This window comes from Ostrea edulis, chromosome 3, assembly GCF_947568905.1.
Source record: "Ostrea edulis chromosome 3, xbOstEdul1.1, whole genome shotgun sequence".
In the NCBI taxonomy this organism is placed as follows: Eukaryota; Metazoa; Mollusca; class Bivalvia; order Ostreida; family Ostreidae; genus Ostrea; species Ostrea edulis.
This window is the reverse complement of record NC_079166.1, coordinates 912,299-933,231: the sequence shown is the minus strand read 5'-3', so window position 1 is coordinate 933,231 and position 20,933 is coordinate 912,299. Positions and strand designations below refer to the sequence as shown.

Here is a 20,933-nt window from a genome sequence, read left to right as displayed (position 1 = left end):
GATTATATAAATCCAGTAGACAATGAGAATGTCTTACATGTAGTGTTTCAGATGTGTATTAAGCTCTGAGATCTTAATTTGAAATGAAAAGCTATTCTTTTTTTAATTTGGTATGAAGCATCTGGGGGACATAAACTGTAAATTTCAGGATTCCCGCATCCCTGGGGCCTTAGGGGCGGGGCAAAAACTGCCAAAACTTGACCAATTTTCAAAAATGTTGTTTTCTACAACCGTGTATATTTATGGAAAACTAAATGCATAGTGGTGTCGAGCAAGGAGGCCTCAACCAAAATTGTAAATTTCATGATCCCCAGGGTAGTGGTTTTGACCCCAGGGCAGGGCCAAACTTACTATATTGTGTTTATCTGTAAAACACTTAAAAATAACATCTTCTTTAGTGCTGTTGATAATACATTGAAACTAAATGGATATTTAGAAAGAGCAGGTATTCCTTTACCAAAATTGTTAATTTGAAGATCCCATGGGTAAGCGTTTGGTATTACCGTGGGGCCAAAATGATCAGTTATTAAATGTGTGAACAATAGAAATTTTAAACTTCTTGATAACCATCATTCCAATTCTTTTCAAATTGAGTAATTTTCAAAAAAATCTTCTCAACAACCGCACATGTTTAAGAAAAACCAAATGCATAGTGATGTAGAGGAGGAAGGCCTCTACCAAGATTGTAAATTTCATGATCCACAGGGTAAGGGTTCTGACCCCAGGGTAGGGCCAAACTTAGTATATGGTATGTATGTTGATATTGTATAATGTAAATGCATGCTTAGGAATAGCAGAAAAGGATGTACAAAAAATTTTTAATTTTACAAACCAGGGTTTTGACATATAAATTAAGTGGCGGCCGCCAGTTGAATAAATATTAATTCCATACCCTAGCACCTATTGGCTTCCGTATCATTCCCATAACTCTTTGTTAAGTCTTATGTATATAATTCACATAGAACGTTTAATTTTTTTTTCAAATGCGTGTTTCATACTTTTATTATTGAGAAAAATGCAAGCTAAATTGGGAAAAAATTGGCAATTTTTAGGAAGGGAAAGGACCGAAATTCAGACCCAAAATGGGCCTAAAAAATCACTGAAATGATAAACATACATTCATGTTAGGTCCACCCCAATGCTCGAGAAGTAATAATAATAATAATAATAATAATAATAATGTCTTTATTGAAACAGGATAGCACAATTAGTTTAAAAACTAGTTTACATTGTGGTCCTGAAAACATATATATACAGACATCTACAGATACAATATAAAATAGTATATGAAGGTATGTTGTATACATACATGTACGCTATCTACATATTTAAAACTGAAAATAATAAAAAAAAAAAAATAAATAAATCTATATGGTTTTAATATTCTGAATGAATTTTTTTTTAAGGTAAACGGATTTAAAAGTTTCCAATGTTGGGTAATATTGTAAAAATTCTGGCATATTATTCCATAACCGTGAACCATAAATTGTAAAAGATCCTGTAAAATATCGTGTCTTTGCTTTTTGGATGTATTATGAATTACTTTGACTTAATCTGATAGATCTACTGCTAATTTCATGAACATACTGAAAAAAACATCTAAATAATCGGGGGTTAGACGATGTAAAACTTTGAAGACAAGAATGATAGTTCTATAGTTTGACGGATAGGTATATGATATAACGCAGTATCACAGAGTATGAGATCGATTTTCTCATGAAGTACACCATATTTCTGCAAACATCATATTGCATAGAGTGTGGTAGATATATTTTGGTCATTCAAATTTGTTACCGATTTCAGAAACCTGTACTTGCCTCAAATACTTCGTTCTCGTTTCACGAGTAGGTCTACAAAATTGAAATTGATGATTTAAACCAATCTTTCTCGACCATTATAGAAATGTTTATACACCTACAACAGAAATGATGCAGCAACTTAGACTAACTTATCTCCAAAACAAAAACATCATTTCAATATGTAAGCTCTCGCTAACAATAAACAAAAAAGTATGGAAAACAGTTTTTGCCATTAGTTGATAATGTTTAGCGTTAAATGTCGCAAAAACATAAGAACAATAAAAATGTATCTCTTATCAATTAATATTCCTTCAAACGTTTATGTAATGTTTGGTTGTTTGTAGTTGTAGGTGAAATACCACTTGTAATGAACGTGACAACGTTTGTCGCGATACGGGATCTCCGTTTTTAAGGTCATATTCGAAAGACCCGTGATTTTCACTTCGAAATGTCGAGCGTTTAGTGAAAGAGAAATCGCATCTTAGGTTTGATGCGGCCATGATACGAGCGGCCTTGAACTTAGCTTCTAATTGTACATACATGAGAATAATTTCCAGATGATTTAGTAAAATCGAATGTTTTTCAAGCATTGGACATTTGTCCCTCACAAGTGAATTGCATCGACTTTTTGATTTTCAGGTAGTGATAGAACACTTGAATTTGCAATACACCTCTTGGTGATAGTCAATATATTGTGCAACTAAGAGAAAAAGGGAGCATAAGTGTGAACAGGACGAGTGCTGTCAGAAATGACTCCATTGTCTCGAAAATTCCTTTTTACAAAAACCTAGGAATTTCAGCTTTCGAATTTTTTTTTTTAATTTGTGTAGCTCGTTTTGAACTATTGTAGTGTAGTATGGGGTCTCCGAAACTACCACAACATTGAGATGGTTCAGAATCGCGAACTTCATCATTATCAAAGATTCATTCCTTTACCTGCACTACATGTATGGCGAATTCGCATGGAAGATTCCAGTGGCGTAGCTTCCATTGAGGCAACCGAGGCAGCTGCCTCGGTGAAAAAACTCCCACCTTTTACGTTGTTAAAATGTCGGTAGCTTCTGGGGGCGCAGCCTCGGTAATATTCGAACCCTAGCTACCCTATGGATTCCTTCCACTGTATAAACTATACGATACTGGAATCGTCTACTATCAATGGACAACATTACTAAACATGTGTGAATCAATATAATAAGTCTAACTGGACATCACAAATGAAGTCATTATCTGAATCTTTAAATTCTAAAGAAAATATATAATAGGTTACTATTAATTGTGTGACACTGGTGATTTCAGAACAAGTTGCTTCATATCTATAAAAAGTAGTGGCTAGTACATATAAAAGTAAATCAACTATTGAGTTATGTTTATATAAAGATATTAAAACAAAATTTAGAACCGAAAATTAATTTTCCACGAGCATTCCAACATATCTAAGATCTTTACTTGCACTATGAAGATATGGTATATTTCCAATTAGAATAGAAACGGGGCGATACAAAGGAGAAGAATTAGAAGACAGAATATGTACACTGTGTTCTTTAGATTGTGTTCCCGTGGTGGAATAAATGAGATGAGACCGAAAAAATTGAGGCCCCGTATTACAGCAGGTGTGGCATGATAAAGATCCCTCCATGCTCAAAGGCCATAAGCGCCGAGTATATAGGCCTAAATTTTGCAACCCTTCACCGGCAATGGTGATGTCTCCATATGAATGAAATATTCTCGAGAGGGACGTTAAACAATATACAATCAATCACTTTTAATAGATTGTGTAGAAGATGAGTCACGTTTTACTACCTTGTACTGTATACTAATACTTAAATCTCAGAACAAACTTATTACTACTTGTACCCCACATTGTGTATGTCAACTTAGAGTGTATTATTTTTATTAACAATTTTCCCTTGGCAAACCACCCAGTTTATACATTCCGCTTATATTTACAAACAGTCTTTGATTTACAGAAAACACTGCGTAATTATTGTCTTTGTATTGCTATTATTTCTTTATCACAGTGACATGTAGATCCGATGGATCGGGTGTTTTTGAATTCGTATTTATACGATATGATGTATGTCATTATAATTACTGACTTGCTGTAACAATGCATGGCAAAAGAGTGCATCAAAAATGTCGCCGTGACTACACTAATCCCAACACAATAATATTTTTTTAAAGGGAAAATTTGGTGTCTAAATCTACAAGTCTTAAGGCCAATTCAACTTAATTGATAGATTATCATCCCCGTCCGCCCCTTAAAAATCGGACCGCCCCAATTTTTTTTATTTTGCAAAACTTGCGATTTCCAGAAAATTTTCATGCCCAACCCCAACTTCGGTATAGCAAAGTGAAAAGCTACGTGAACAGTGAAGAATATATATATATATATATATATATATATATATATATATATATATATATATATATATATATATAATTTCTCGTGTTCTAACGAGCGTAAATCTTGAAAAAGTTTGGTATCTTTCTGTGTTTGAAATTAAAGCTTAACCTGGAATTCCTCTGTGAAATAAGCATAGAATGATATCCATCTAGCATTTATGATTAAATGACGCACTTCTGTTGACAAAATATTTTCTCAGAAAATAAAAATAGAAAAATAAAATCCTCCCACCCACCCCATACTGTTTGGTGCATGTAGATGATAATCTACTAATTAAGTTGAATTGGCCTAATCATGAAAGACCAAGTCGCGGTCTTCGCTCAACAACACCTACTTTTTACTTCGACAAGAACTGTATATTTTGTGCAAATTTTCTGATAGGAAATTTGGCGTTAATGGCTTTTCTATATCCAAACTGTAGATTTCTCAAAGAAACTTATAGATTATTGTAGAGAAAGAAATGAAGAATAGTAAAAAAAAAACAATATCATCGTCCCGGCTAATTTGTATGCACCCGATTCAATTTATCACTAAACATGTAGCGTGAATTTTCTAACTCGTAAGCAAATCCCAACACCCTAAGCAAGTTTTTTTTTCCAAGATCACGAAAAATAGGTCAATCATCAAGGTCACAATGTCAAAATGTTTGGTACCATCTAAAGGTTTTGTCACAAAGAAAACACATATTAAATATGAAAATACTGTCATTTACCATTCAAATGTTATGGCCAAACTTAAACATTTCACAGACTGACAAACAAACGAACAGAGCAAACACGATTACGGGATCGTACACAGGGGCGGATCCAGTAATTGCCACTAGGCGGGGAGGGGGCGCAAGTTTATGAGGCAGGGGGTCTGGGGGCTGCCTTGAACTTCTGCATGGATTTTACAGATTTTATAGGGCTTGAAATATGTCTCCTAAGTAGTTATTTTTACTATTTTCTGTCATTTTGGATAAAAGTGAAATTAATAAAATGACGCAAATTTTAAGTTGTTTTTTTTTTTTAGGGGGGGGGGTGCAAGTTCTCCCAATAACAGTAATTAAATTTAAAAAAAACACATTTTGTCATTTCTTTCTCCGAGAGTGGAAGAAATTATTGCTTCTTTTATCGTTTACAATTTTTTAAACAAAAGACAATGATTTACCTTAATTTTGAAAATTTTAGAGGAGGGGGAGGGGGGTCTGCGCCCCCTTAAATCCGCCACTGATACACTCATGAATTTAAAATCTCAAACTGTTAAATAATTTTTATGAATTAATTATCACTTCGTTTACTGTCTCATATAAAAAGTATCTCATTTTGTGCCAGAATCAATGTTTACGAGTTTCATATTAACTCTTTTCATTTTCATCGATTTTTCTTCCAAAATAAGGCTTTACGCCTCATAAAAATTCATTCATTTGAAATTTTGGTATGAATAAGTAGTTTGTGAATGTTAACACCGTTCCCGATGATTATAGCAATTATGTTTCTTTTATTTCTTTCATGTGTGAAAATAAATGATAAATCCCGGTTGTCGGTGATTTTTTTTTTTATCAAAATGTACGATTTTGCCCCCAAAATACACGTTTCCCCTTTGTTTTGTGCTCTCGATTTTTTATATACGCTAGAGCATCCCATGACTCATCGTTTGAAAACAAAAACATTTCTGTTGCAATTAGTTTGAGGTTACGCTATATTTTTGGGTAGAATGACTGGACTAATTCCCCAGTACTAGGGACAAGTGTAATACATTTTATGTGTCAATACATTTTACATGTAGTCTAAAGATAATTTTTGAAATCGTGAAAATTAAATTGTCTTCTTTTTTTCATGAGCATCAGATACAATGTATACGGTTACATGTTACGAGTGTATCAAATATTTAATATTCCAGGGGCGGATACAGGAATTGTGGTTACGGGGGGCGCCACTTTATGAGGCAGCACTTGAGTCCTGAGCGAAGCCCTCGTGGGGGGTCCAGGGGGCGAAACCCTCGGAAGCTCATGGATTTTACAGATTTTATGGGGCTTGAAGTATTTCTCCTATTAAGTCAGTTGTACTATTTTCTATCATTTTAAAAGGTGAAATTAATAAAATGACCCAAATTTTAAGGTTTTTTATTTTTTGGAAAAAATTAAATTCTCTCAATCAAGTAATTCAAGAAATCGAAGGATTTTGTCAATTATTTCTCCGGGAGTGGAAGAAATTATTGCTTCTTTTATCGTTAGTACATTTTCCGAAACAAGATACCGCGATTTACCTTCAATTTGAAAACTTAATGTTTGGGGGGGGGGGGGACTGCACCTCCCTCTAAATCCGCCACTGTATTCTATACTACTACAGTCCAAAAGCTCTCATACTCGTATGTTTTATTTTCTACAACCAACTCTACATCTGGCCACAAAACAATATATTGGAAGTTTAATACGCGTTAATAAAATTCAATATTATTTGAAGTTCATGCACCTGTAAAAATTAATTCAACATAGTAATTTGCCACTGGAATACATATCAACTCAAATTGTTTAATGGTTATTTACCTCGTTTGGCCTTAAAGTTTTTCTTCCAAAGCTTTGCAAAGTTCACAACGGTTTTTCGTAAAAGGCACCATGCCTTTGTCAACAACTTTCATTCAGAGAAACATACAAGTTCTCGTTAGTAGCCTTAACTATTAAAACACATGTATTGCATGCTGTATTCGGCGAGTTAGTTGCGAGTCTTATTCACAAACTAAACAGTGTCCAGGTTGGAAGCTTTTTTCAAACTCGGAACATGGTAATAAACAGCGATTTGATATGAAACATGTATAAAAACTAGAAGCGTGTTTCAATTAAGAAAAAAAATAGATGGAAAAGGAATATGAAAAAAAATGTCTTCGTGAGGAAGTCGAACCCGGTCGTTTTAAAAGTACATTTAAGAGTTGACGACCTTTTTTTTCTTTCTCTCTTTTATAAGAGTCGACGACCTTATCCACTGAACCACGCAGTAGACCATACATTACTGGGGAACATTAACGTACAGGTGAAGTTGAAAATAATACTAGTGAAGTCGTTTCGATTTTTTTAAAGAGCTAGGTACGTTAAGAAGCAAAATCGGCCCTGTCTACAAATTTGATAAAATTAAACACATAAGATGTCCACAATATGTCATTGTCAGAACACATTCATTTTCCCCTATGTCTCTTGTCGTTTTCTGTAGTTAAATATAGCGTTGTTTCTTAAAAAACAAACCGCACATAACGTCATGACGTCGACGTTTATGAACAACGTTTTGGAAGGCAAAAAAGAACTATACTTCAAACTATCCGACCCTAAACGAAATAGAAAGAAATCTACAAAATAGAAGATAAGTGTGTTTAGTTTTAACTGTGGAATTAAGAACTAGGCTAGACCATGTTTTTGTAACTTATCATTACCAATTATTGCCGACAATGTGCGAATTTTGGCACAAAGAAAATAAATGTGAGGTATTACCTATGCATATAGTCAAGATTTAAAAAAATAATAATCATGAATTCTTTTTAAAATATATTTTGCGCTTGGTGCACGTCGCACGGGTTTTACATATTTGATCGATATTTACAACTTTTGTCATACCCTTTTACCCATGTGAAAAATACATTATAAGGAAAGTGACTGGAATCAAAATAAATCAAGATGAAGTTAGTGTATATTAGTTTCACATATTTAAAAGACTTGTTCTTACATGCGCGATTTTCTCATTTGCTTTTCAATTTAATTAGAATTAAATCTTCCATCCGCTCCCCGGTTTTCGATGGACGCGACGTATCGAACACAGGGGAGCGGATGGAAGATCTAATTTTTAATAGTTTGATTTCTTTTTATTTTTTTCTCTCAATTTTTGTATCCCGATTAGGAAATTCTGGGTAATTGTAGTTTACTAAGGAACTATTTGATGTTGGTAACTGATGCTACTTCTTGGAGTGTACTCAGGCTGTTTACACATGTGAAAAATACGCAGATTTGGTTAAATTTGCGGATAGAAAAAAAACACCCAACAAAATAGAAAATTTCGTGCTGGGTGTTAGGACAGGTAGTATAGAACATTTCTGACTGCCGTATTTGGCATCAATTTAACAAACTGATTTTTGATGATTATTTTTCCGATATAGGAGGCCGAATTAATATACAGTGATTTTTTCTTGAATTTGTTTTTTATTTACCAACAACGTGTCAATTCTTAATCAACATTAGGGTTCAAGTTTTAAAATATGCTTTAAATCTGCTTCATATTTAGATATTTTATTGAAAGTAGACATTAACGGCAAACTAACAACTCAACTGTATGACAAACGGGATGATTTCAGCTACTCCATCGTCAACTTCCACATTTATGTAGCAATATGCCATTATCACCTGCATATGGTGTTTATATATCTCAACTGATTCGATATGCAAGAGCTTGTTCTGCGTATAGTCAGTTTTTAAATCGAGGTAAGCTACTGACAAACAAGTTGATGGTACAGGGATTTCAACAGTCTCGATTGAAGTCAGCATTTCGCAAATTCTATGGTCGTTATAACGATCTAGTTCGTCAATACAACCTCGCATTGGGTCAAATGCTGTCTGACGTGTTCATACCGATTGTTAAGCCGTTCTTGGCACACTGATTTTGACTGCGGATAACTCCGTTTACCTGATCAGGATATGGGGCTCACGGTGGGTGTGACCGGTCAACAGGGGATGCTTACTCCTCCTGGGCGCCTGGTCCCGCCTCTGGCGTGTCCAGGGGTCCGTGTTTGCCCAACTATCTATTTTGTATTGCTTGTAGGAGTTATGAGATTGATCGCTGTTCGTTGTCTTCGCCTTGCATGATAAACAGTGTATTTATAAGATGTTAGATGTATATCGTATTTAACTCGGGGTGTTCTTTTTTCTCTTCTTCCTCTACCGCTCTCGTTTTTCTTTTTCTCTTTAGATTTGTCATTTTTTTTTTAGCTTAGTATGCCCGACAAGACCCAGAATTAGATGCATGAATAAGAATATGAAAATGATATTGTTTCACTGAAGATAATCATCAAATCACAAAGCAAGCTAAAGTTTTTCATGTCATAGCTTTGAAGTAAACTGTTCATTCATCTACCTTCATTTTACAATGATAGAAAGATGCTCAGCTTTTCATTTGATTGGATTTGAATGAAGGAAAACATCAAGAAAATTACATAGAAAAAGTTATTCTCAGTTGGCAGGAAATAGAAAGTAAGTTCATCGGGTTCGTTAGTCTGTTCTATCGACTTCCATATACTTAGTTTCACTTTGTATAAATAGTTCAGGTGAAACGTGGCTACCTCTCACATCAAATTTTGTCAGAATTTTGTCATGGTTTACTTGAACATAAATGTTTCTACGGATTGTTGGGTGAATCAATGATGCAAACATACATTTTTACATTTTTGAATAAATGGTGCACACACATACATCTTTACAATTCTGAATTAATGATGCACGCACACATCTTTAGATTTCTGAATTAATGATGCACACACATAGATCTTTACGTTTCCGTGTTGATATCTTTACAAATTGTATTGATGAATATTCTGTAGTTGTAAAGAGACGAATATTAAAGTAGAATTAAAGTGATTATAGCAAAAAGTGATCAATCTCATAAAAGATACAGAATTTAGTGTAGGGCAAACAGGGACTCCGGACACACCAGAGGTGTGACCAGGGTGAGGAGTAAGCATTCCATGCTGACCAATAACTCTCACCATGAGCTTTCTATGTGGATAAGGTAAAAATATTAATCTGAAGTCAAAATTAGTATATGAGGAAAGGGGCAACAATTGGAAAGAAACTCATCAGACAAAACGAAACCTAATGAGAGTTTGTATTTGTAAATTAGATCATTATAACGACCTCAAAAATGCAAAATGTTGACTTTAAGCGATACTGCTAAGACCCCTGTACCATCAACGTATTTGTCAGTAGCCTGCCACGATTTAAAAACCGATCATACGCAGAACATGCTCTTGCGTATCGATTCAGTTGAGAGGCATGAACACGACATGCAAGTGATAACGGAAAACTGCAACGTAAATGTGGGATGTTGATGGAGAAACTGAAGTCATCCTGTTTGTCACACAGTTGAGTTGTCAGTTTGCCGTCAATATATCTCTAATGAAGCTTGTGTGAAAGACTGTGGTGTCTTTTAACTGGAGTTCACAGAAGTAAAAAAAAAACCATGGTCGATATACACGTCTCTAAATTCGGGGCTGAAGGCCATAGCAAGATATTTTTTCTCATCATGTAGAAAATATGGAATAAATTATGTCGCTTAATAATATAAAAACAGAGCGGCTAATAAAGGATTCATGTCCATGGGAATTTTAGCGGGCTGTTGGAAGACCTGATCATCAAAGACAACGTGGATATTGTCAATGAAGAACCCAGTATTGTTTTAATGTAACCAAAATGTATTTAATGCAAGTAAACTCTTTTCTATCATATAACAACTCTCTTCGATGCGAGATAAATGGAGTTACATCAGGTGTGAAAGAATGGAATCTAACTGAGGTGAGTGGAATGACACAGGTGAAATTTCTTTAGCTTTATTTGTGTAACGTATGTGGTATATTCCATGTATACCTCCGCACAGTAAACATGTCAATAAATTAAATATAAAGTTACCGAAGGTAATGTTATCAAGTTGATCCACTTACTCATCATTGAAACAGGTTCTACACAATGGCTGCGTGAGGTTTTATTTTTGTGTACGTGACCCACTTGATGATTTATTTTCAGCTGAAATTACTGTTTGTATACGGATCCAGGTGAGAATGGGTCCCCAGTACCCATTGCTTGTCGCAAGAGGCAACTAAATGGGGCGGTCCTTCTGATGAGACCGCAAAGACTGAGGTCAAGTGTCACAGCAGGTGTACCACGTTTAATATTGCTCCTCGATTCAAGGCCGTAAGTGCCGAGCATAGGCCTACATTTTGCAGCCCTTCATCGGCAATGGTGACGTATCCATGTGAGTGAAAAATTCTCGAGCAGGACGCTAAACAAAAAACAACCAATCAACCATTAAACCGCCGCGGTGGTCTACAGGTTAAGTATATAGGTACCGCCGCGGTGGTCTACAGGTTAAGTATATAGGTACCGCCGCGGTGGTCTACAGGTTAAGTATATAGGTACCGCCGCGGTGGTCTACAGGTTAGAGCTTTCGCCTTTCATTTGCTGACAATACAATCTCTTACAAAAATTCCAACGAATGTTTGGCCTCCTCATCGCCGCTACAATTTTATTTATAGGAATAACGTGGATATGCATTTTATTTTTAATGTATGAGACATTCTCCTCCCGTCAATCAAATCAAAGAAAGCATTTTCTTATTCTAATGCTTGCATGAAACGTGAAGATAGCGAACAGTGATCAATCTCATAACTCCTATAAGCAATACAAAATAGATATTTGGGCAAACACGGACTCCTGGACACACCAGAGGTGAGTCAGGTGCTTAGGGGGAGTAAGCATCCCTTGTCGACCGGTCACACCCGCTAAGAGCCCTATATCTTGATCAGGTAAACGGAGTTTTCCGTAGTCAAAATCAGTGTGCCAAGAACGGCCTGATGTATGTAATTCATTTGCTCATGAGGTTTAATGTATTTGCAATGCATACTTTTTCAGCATCATATACAGGTATGTTTTTACATGTAAACATATTGACCTGTCCCAGATTAATATCGTGAGGTATTTGGTCTTTCAACCTATTGTTGAATTGAGTAAAAATATGAGAAAAAATCAATATCGTTTATTTGAAAGGACGATGGTGTATCATGATTTGAATCATTTATAATCCAATTGGTTAGAACAGTAATTCAGAAACTCTTGGACATTTATCAAGTGTATAAAACGCTCAAAACAAACAAACGAATTAATACAAAACCCGGTGCTTATTTGTATCAGAAAGAGAAGCGATCACACAAAATATCAGCCTCATTCTGAGGTTTGTTTTCTTTCTACCTTCAAATTTGTAATGTCGGATCAAGTTAACAATCAATGTAACAGAAAGGGAATATGTTGATCGACATAGATGTGGTAATGTCCCAGAGACGCTTCAACTTAACAGCTGTAAGAGAGAAAAACATTTCTATTGTGCGAATATTACGATTGAAGAAAATTACGTTCACTTAAAGTTCATATGACCCGATTTCCCACCCAGATTAAATGCGAGGTGTCTACATTGCACAAAGAAGAAGGGTTAATCTGAAAGCAGACGATCTGATTTCAGGACCTATGCAATGATCGTTTGCGGTTCTAAAAGAAAGAAAAATCCAGAGGTAAGCAATTCGGAAAGGTTCACTGTCTACGGTCAGTATAAGTAAACAAATATGAAGTATTTATGAATAAAATACTCAAACACGTATATAGGAACAGGGTCGCATGTGTTAGTATATAACAGCTTATGATGTATTACATATATAGTAAACAGTTGTACACATACAACCCTTCGTTACTCTTGGATTTACATTCAGCAAAAATAAAAAAAAACCTCACAAATTTAAATTAGAACATAGAAGACATTGAGGGGAGGGAGGGGTATGTTACACGTAAAAGAGCGAAACCGCGAGTGCCTTCAAATGTCTCATACCTGGACACAGGTAAACTACCTGTTTAATCAAACAATCCAATCGTAAACATTTTACAATTAATAACCCCTAAAACATTGAATATAATTACTAAAATGTGTTAATCTTTAAGAAAACGTATGAATATATTCGGTATCTATACTCTTATTTACCCGTTCAATAGAACATGAATTATTTATGTAAAACTTATACGGTACCAATGTTGATTCACCAGATGCGCATTTCGACAAATAATGTCTCTTCAGTGATGCTCAAGCTGAAATTTTGAAAATTCGAAATAAAAATAAACTTGTAAGAGCTAAAGTAAAACTAGAGTGCCAAAAAAGTGGAGCCGAATTCGTCCAAGGATAAGAGCTATACATGAGGAAGATAATCCTTAATTTTGAAATGAATTTCTAAATTTTATCCCAGAAATTAAATATACATCCGTATTTTCAAGCTAGTAACGAAGCATAAACCAAAACCTCAAATCTTGTTCATTGAGGAATACACGGTCGTCTAAGGATAGGTAGACTTATGGGATCTTTGAATTGTTATTTTATTTAACTCTTTTTGCTCGATGGTTCATGTGGCAGCCTCCTCTCACAGACACGGGAAGTTCAGATGAGCACGGATCAACTCATCCACCCACTATATACACCCAATTGATCACATAAAATGCCGATCTATGGTTCCTGTACAATTGCATTGCCAAGACTTGCAAGATATAACAAGACGTTGAAATCCGTACCGGGAAATAAGATATATGAATTGCGAAACCTTTGAAATGTGTATCCGATTTTTTTCCTTGTATTATAACAAATTTAGCTTTGTATATGAGACAGACTTTCGGAGGCCTTTTTCACCAGAGAATAAATGCGAGTCCCACATCAAGCCTAGCCACTCTAACCACAGAGTGGGCTTAAAATGGGTTTATCTGTATCAAATAGCTAACCTGCTTGGACTAGGGTTTCCCCCCATAAAATTAGATACGTTTAGACAATTTTGTAAGTCTAGATATAAGGCAATGTCGATCCCGTACGTTCTCCAGTATTTTACAATGGGTCTCAAACACTTTGGGAAGATGTAGGATGCAGATATCAAACCGAAAGGTAAAACATTAAAACAATAGAACTTACCTTTCCAACTGGAGGAATAATACGTAAGTTGCTTTTTACAGATGTCTATGGGACGTCGAAATGCGCATCTGGTGCATCAAAATTGGTACCGTATAAGTTTTACATGATAGCTTAATCTAAAATCGAATTTAAAGAGAAACATGTCTTGAAATTAGTTTGAATAATATTAATTAGTCCATTTTTCGAACTTTATTTTTCTTTTTTCGACATAATGATTTAATTCGTTCGAGTCTAGGATAAGTCTCATTTTAACAGACCATTTATTTTCAGCAACACTGACTGGACTGACCACAAAAGACTGGAGTGGAACTTCTTGCACACAACCGCTTTCTAAAAGATCTAAAATATACTGATCTACAAACTGTTCATCTCTATAAGTTTAATTGATTTTTATTTTCATTTTCATAAGAGAAGTTAATGCTACAAATCGAACAACTTAAACACTTTCTATAGTATCTAATATAAAACTGTTTTGCGCCCATATATTTCAAAAACTGAAGATGTATAAACAAACTTCCTTTCACCCCTTTACAAACGTATTGTGATTTTAAAAAAAAATGCAACTTGTTGCAGAATTACTTCCAACTGGTCGTTATGGACATGAAAAGTATACATACTGATCATCGGAACTTCTGCGTTGATTTGTTTGCGCTGGAATTGACCGATTTTGTACACCATGATTTTGATGGGGCGGTACACCACGACTTTCAAAGTCCGAGCTAGGTACAGTTAATGTTGATTATGTCGTTTGGATTGATTGATTGATTGTATCTTGATTAACGTCTCGCTCGAAAACTTTTCACTCATATGGAGACGTCACCAAGAACGGTGAAGGGCTTCAAAAGATTTATGCTCGGCGCTTACGGCCATTGAGCAGTGAGGGTTCTTTAGCGTGCCACACCTACTGTGACACGGGTCATCCGTTTTTAAGGTCATCTCCGAGGACCCGTGACATTCACACCTGATGCCGAGCGTTTGGCGATGGAACTATCACTACCTGTTTTAACGACTTAGGTCTGTCGCGGCCGGGATTCGGACCCCGGCCTTCCGCATGCGGGGCGAACGCTCTAACCTCTCGGCCACCGCGGCGGTTATGTCGTTTGGAAAGACCTCTTTACGTTTGTAAGGACGTACATTACACGACACCAGTTTTATACATCCCACCGTGGAAAGACCACGGTGGAAAATCCATTTGCCGCAAGTATACTTTTCGTATGCAAATTTTTCCTCTGGCACACAGTTTGTGGCACAGTTGTGGCACACACTTGCTGCACACTTCTGGCACACAGTGTGCGGCATATTTGCCGCAAGTATACTTTTCGTGTGCAAATTTTTCCTCTGGCACACAGTTTGCAGCAAACTTGCGGCATACACTTTCTGCACACTTCTGGCACACAGTGTGCGGCATATTTGCCGCAAGTATACGTTTCGTATGCAAATTTTTCCTCTGGCACACAGTTTGCGGCAAACTTGCGGCACACTCTTGGTGCAGACTTCTGGCACACAGTTTGCAGCAAACTTGCGGCACACTTCTGGCACTGTCTGCTCGAAATTAAGGGATGCTATATAAACTGTCATTACAAAACAAAAACACAATAACAATTCAATTAATATAATTTCAAGAACAATGACATATCAAGTAATTAACATATTAAAAAATACTAATTAAAAAAATTATTCAAAAACAGAAATGACCGGGTTCTTGTAAAATATGTTATCTATCATATGAACAACAGTAGAAACATACTGGAAAAATGACAAATTAAATGTAGTAATTTTTCAACAACAAAAAGAGAGAGAAAAAAAGAGAAGCATTTTTAAAATGTTACATGAATATCTTCATTGTTTTTAAAACATCTATAATGTACAGGGTCTGGAAAATTAAGTAAAAGCTGAGTTGGTTACATAAAGTATCATACTTAAAAAATGACAAGTTCAACTTCACCATGCACATTTAAATTTTTCAAAGAATGCCTGATCACTTCCGAAAAGACACATGCACATTTACAATGCTTCCATAACAGCTGTTCAAGGTCTGAAGGATGTCAAATAAATGCTGTAAGAGGAATTGATTACATAAAATAGGTACCATCTATTCAGGAAATGCTTAAACAAATGACAAAATTCAACTAAATGTAATTTTTTTGAAAAAAGTCTGATCACTTTCAAAAAGACACATGCACATCTTCAATGTGTCCATAACTACAGTTTCACTACATATACATTTTTTTAAATGTGTGATAACTTTCAAAAACACATATGCACATCTTCAATGTGTTCATAACAAATGTACAGTTTGAAGAATGTCAAGTTAGAGGTATAGGAGGAGTTAATTACACAAAATAGGTACTGTCGATTAAAGACATGCTTAAAAAATGACGAAGTTCAACTACATGTAATTTTTTATCAAAAAATGTCTGATCACTTTCAAAAAGGCACATGCACATCTTCAATGTATCCCTAACAACTGTACAAAGTTTGAGGAACATCAAATGAGAGGTGTGAAAGGAGTTGATTACACAAAGTAGGTACTATTACAGGGACGCTACTGTCGTTTGCCCACCAGTCATTCACCATTTTATAAACTGTTTGCACATTGTGCAACCCGACCAAAAATATAAAATATAATTATAACAAGATGTGAGAGAAAACTTAAAGAAACTGCAACAACTTCTAATCTACAAATATTGCATTGTGCAATGTTAAAAAGTTCTCGGTGAAGTCCCACCCTGGCCATGAGAGTACATTTTATTTGGAAACTGCTGCATAAAGAATTTTTTCAAGATACAAGAGAAAAATATCAACCCACAGTGGCACTTTTCTGGCCTAAGGTCAGGTTGTGATTTAATAGATTTGTGAATTTTGGCCGTTTTAGATCAATCATGTCAAATGAATGCTTTTAGAAAATAAAGTCCTTCTTAAACTAGCAAGTGCTATATAAATGATGCTATAAATGCTAGAATTGTGTATACAATTAAGACAAAGGAGTTGGCATGATCTTGTGTACATGTAATTAAGAAGGAGGTCTATCATTTGCATAACATGACTATGTGCATCAATAACAACAGGTTTCGACATCATTTGCAGACAAGAATGAAATATATTCAAAATTCACACATGTAAACTATGCACTTTTCCTCAGAAAAATCTGGAGACAATCTACATTAATTTTAAAATCAGTACTGTGAAGGACTTTATATTCTAATAAATTAATACAGACTTGTGGGCACTTATTAGGGAGAACACTGTAAACATTTACACAAGTTTCTCCATCATAAATGAACGGGAGACTAATAGGACTATCTCCATGCTGTCTGCGTGTTAGAATCAAAAACATGATTGAATTCTGGACCTTCTTCTAATCTTCCACTTGTTCAGTACTTGGTCATCACAATCACTTATTGTCCGCAACAGCTCTACTGTCCCATCCATTTGTTGTGATAAACTGTAAATAGTTTTTCGGTTAAGACAGAGTACCTTTACTCACAAATACATGTAGCAGTCTCATCAGATTCACTTGGCAAGTGTGTATAAATTGAAATGTCATTCTTTTTTTTAAAAACTAAATAACACTAAGTAACTTCATTAGTGATTTATACACATTAATCCAGGCCTGCATGTTGGAACTCTCAGATATGGCAAGTTGAAGACAGCCTATCAACACACCATCATAACTTCTGAATCTGCACGACTATCATGAAATATATTCTGAAAAAGGTATAAAATTTTAAATAATTACGAGATACCATTGGCCCTCCTATATACAAGTTTGCAAAGCATCTAACATAGGAGAAATCATTCTGGGGTGTGTACATGTAATTACCGTCACCCGACACCTGGGGCCACCGATTTTCAAAGCCGAGCAATAATCAATGTTGCGTTACAGCCCATTGGGCTAATACATGCAATATCTGATGTACAACTGTTAATATCACGCTGACCCGACTTTACGTACAAATTAACTTTATTGCCAAGACAAGATCTTCAATCCATTTTAATAACGTATATGCATTGATGTAGTGACAAAATTGAGATTCCGGAGGTCACATCCCTGATCATAATGCAGTTTAATTTTTCTAACTGGACATCTTGGTTCAAATCATAAGCATTTGAATAAAAATAGTAATCAACCATTCATTAAAAAGCACCATTTACTTAATAAACTAATTCAGTTTTGCAAATATCACCCGAGTAGAAAGTAAACAAAAAATAGCATAAGTATTACGGAAATAGGCCTAATTATTTGTTTGTTTTTCGGTATTTCCCCCTCTCTCTTCATTTTTTTAAAGTGCCTATATGGTCCTGTCCAAATGTATAAGGAAAAAAAATCCGCGAGGGCTATGATAATGCAACTAGAAGGAGTCTAATCTAATACAAAGGAAATTATTAAAAAAAATTAATTCCACATAATTTCAAAGAATTGAATGAAGCATGTGTAAGAACATTTTTTTATATAAAAAAAAAAAAGTTGTATCAGATGGGATTCGAACCGGGTGCCGAGAGAAGGTCGCGTGTGATGGACGGTATGCATTAACCACGACGCCATTTGTAACAGACAAGTTCTTTTCGCCTTTTATTCACAGTTGTAGTGTAATGTGATCAATGAATGAATCAATGACAGTGCTCCTATAAATATAAATAAATAAAAACACATTATAATTTGTTCTAGTGACTTAACCAATGTACAAGATTTGCTTGATCTCAATCATATATACAAACATATTTCCTTTGCAAGGATTCATATGTAGTACATGTATTATAAACATGCATTATTAGCAACATGAACAGATAGCAATTGCAAATACGCAAAGTTCACAAACCTAAACAAGGCACGCAATATCCGGCCCCAAAAATGGCCACCACGACAGGTCAAGGTCAACGTAATACACTGATCACCTACATTTAGACCTATAATAAAATAAACACTGTAAATATACTGAAACACACATATAACTCAAACACCGTTGTGTCACCGAAGTACATGTATGTAACACTCAATTATATTCTCCCATTAAGTATAAACAGAAAACATTAAGCTACAAACTAGTTCTCAATTCTCTATGTCTGATTAAAGCAAATGCTAAATATTGAATTCTGCTTCCTAACAGCATTGTTTAGCAAAGAATCTCCTACAATACCTTACACACGATATAGTGAATCTATGCACTCAAAATATTCACTGACAAATTATTGTGTACTTGAAAATGACAAATATATCACCAAAAACTTACACAACCTCAGACACGTCTTTGTTGTTCTGTATCTCGTGCAAAAATACCGCCAATAGCAGGTTCTATTATTACACACACTGACCAATCACTGACCGTCTTCATAAGTGTGAAAAATATTACACGAAATTATTTTAACTCAACAAGAGATACTTTTACCCAAAATTAATAGAATATAATACTCTTCAAAGTCAATTATAATTAATTTTACAATAATAATCAGACACACAGAATACCAAAAATATCTACGTAGTTGCAGAGTCTCAATGGCGCAGAGGTTAATGCATACCGTCCATCACACGCGACCTTCTCTCGGCACCCGGTTCGAATCCCATCTGATACAACTTATTTTTTTTTATATAAAAAAATGTTCTTACACATGTAAATTTATGAACGTAAACACTGACTTGCAAGATTTGACGCAACAACATACAATATGAGCAATGGTCAGTTTCATTTTGAACAATATATTAGGGGGTTTATAACTATAACAAACACAGTAATTCACTTACTCAATGACTGGAAGATTCTCCTCAGAATATCTGCATCAACTGTTCTCGACTCATGTTCAGAATGTTGTTTACCGGTATAACATCATGGCGCCTGTCAATCATTCTCTCACCTGAGGGCGCGCTTCGCAAGCTTCACTTTGTGGAGCGTAGCGTAACGCCCTCTGGTGAGAGATTGCCTGTCAATATCAACTTTCGCGCTCAGCATATATTGTGTGAATCCCACACCCGACGCATTGAACCCGATCTCTATTTACGATGCATAGAGCCGTAAAGCCCCACGAAGACCTACTTTGGTATACAGCTTAGATTATTCTAACCTGGTATAAATTAGCATTCCACAAACCAGAATAACGTACCTGGATAAAATCCTGATATGTAAATTATACGATATAAAGATGAATTTTAACCACTCTCATTTGATTAATTTCAACTCACAAACCCAGTATCTAAACTGTAATCAACAGATATACATGTAAATAAAGAAAATCTCTCTCTCTCTCTCTCTCTCTCTCTCTCTCTCTCTCTCTCTCTCTCTCTCTCTCTCTCCATTTATTTAGATATAGAATTTTTTCTCTCTACATTTTTTTCTAATTACTATATTACCCTTTGAACATCTACAATTCAGACGATGATATATCAAAGGAAAATCATTGTAAAGTACTATGCAACCCTGTCAATGTAGTTCATGCTAGAAGGTTTTGTGAATTTTTACATGAATGTTTTAAATTGCGCACCAAAAGTAGAGTGCTATAACTACATTTAATTTTACATGAATGTTTTGAATTGTGCACCAAAAGTAAAGTTCTATAGCTACATTTAATTTATGTAATATCAAATACCAAATTGCATACATAGTCTAATATCACAGGTACATATCAAATATATACTTGTATTTACATATATGTAAATGAACTGATAGTAATTAGTTTATTGTCATAATATATATCTCATATTGTGTAACGTGATTGTATGCCAACATGCTTGGTGAATCAATAAATAATTAGATTAAAATTCAGATACCTGTGCACTTACATTTTTCTTTAAAGGAGCATTAGCTGTGAAAGTGATGGCAACCATTTTTTTCTCAAATTCTCTCGATGATATTGAAATACATATTGATGACTAATAAGAACATTTATTTTTTATTATGTACAAAAACAAGAAAATTAATCCTAATAAAACTATATTAGATAACCGCCTTTAATGTAAAGAAATATATATATATATATATATATATATATATATATATATATATATATATATATATATATATA

The 20,933-nt window shown here is 34.9% G+C and overlaps 1 long non-coding RNA gene across 2 annotated transcripts; it reads right to left on the bottom strand.

The window, feature by feature from the left end:
* Positions 1-15,145: 15,145 nt before the first annotated feature.
* Positions 15,146-19,908, bottom strand: LOC130053090 (uncharacterized). 2 transcript variants are annotated; one of them, XR_008801559.1, is made up of 4 exons: positions 19,151-19,908; positions 18,740-18,827; positions 17,519-17,627; positions 15,146-17,364 (listed from the first exon to the last, which is right to left on the bottom strand). It is a non-coding gene; the product is annotated as an uncharacterized LOC130053090 (long non-coding RNA). The 2 variants fall into 2 exon arrangements; XR_008801560.1 differs by having other exon boundaries at positions 19,660-19,735.
* Between the last annotated feature and the right edge of the window lie 1,025 nt (positions 19,909-20,933).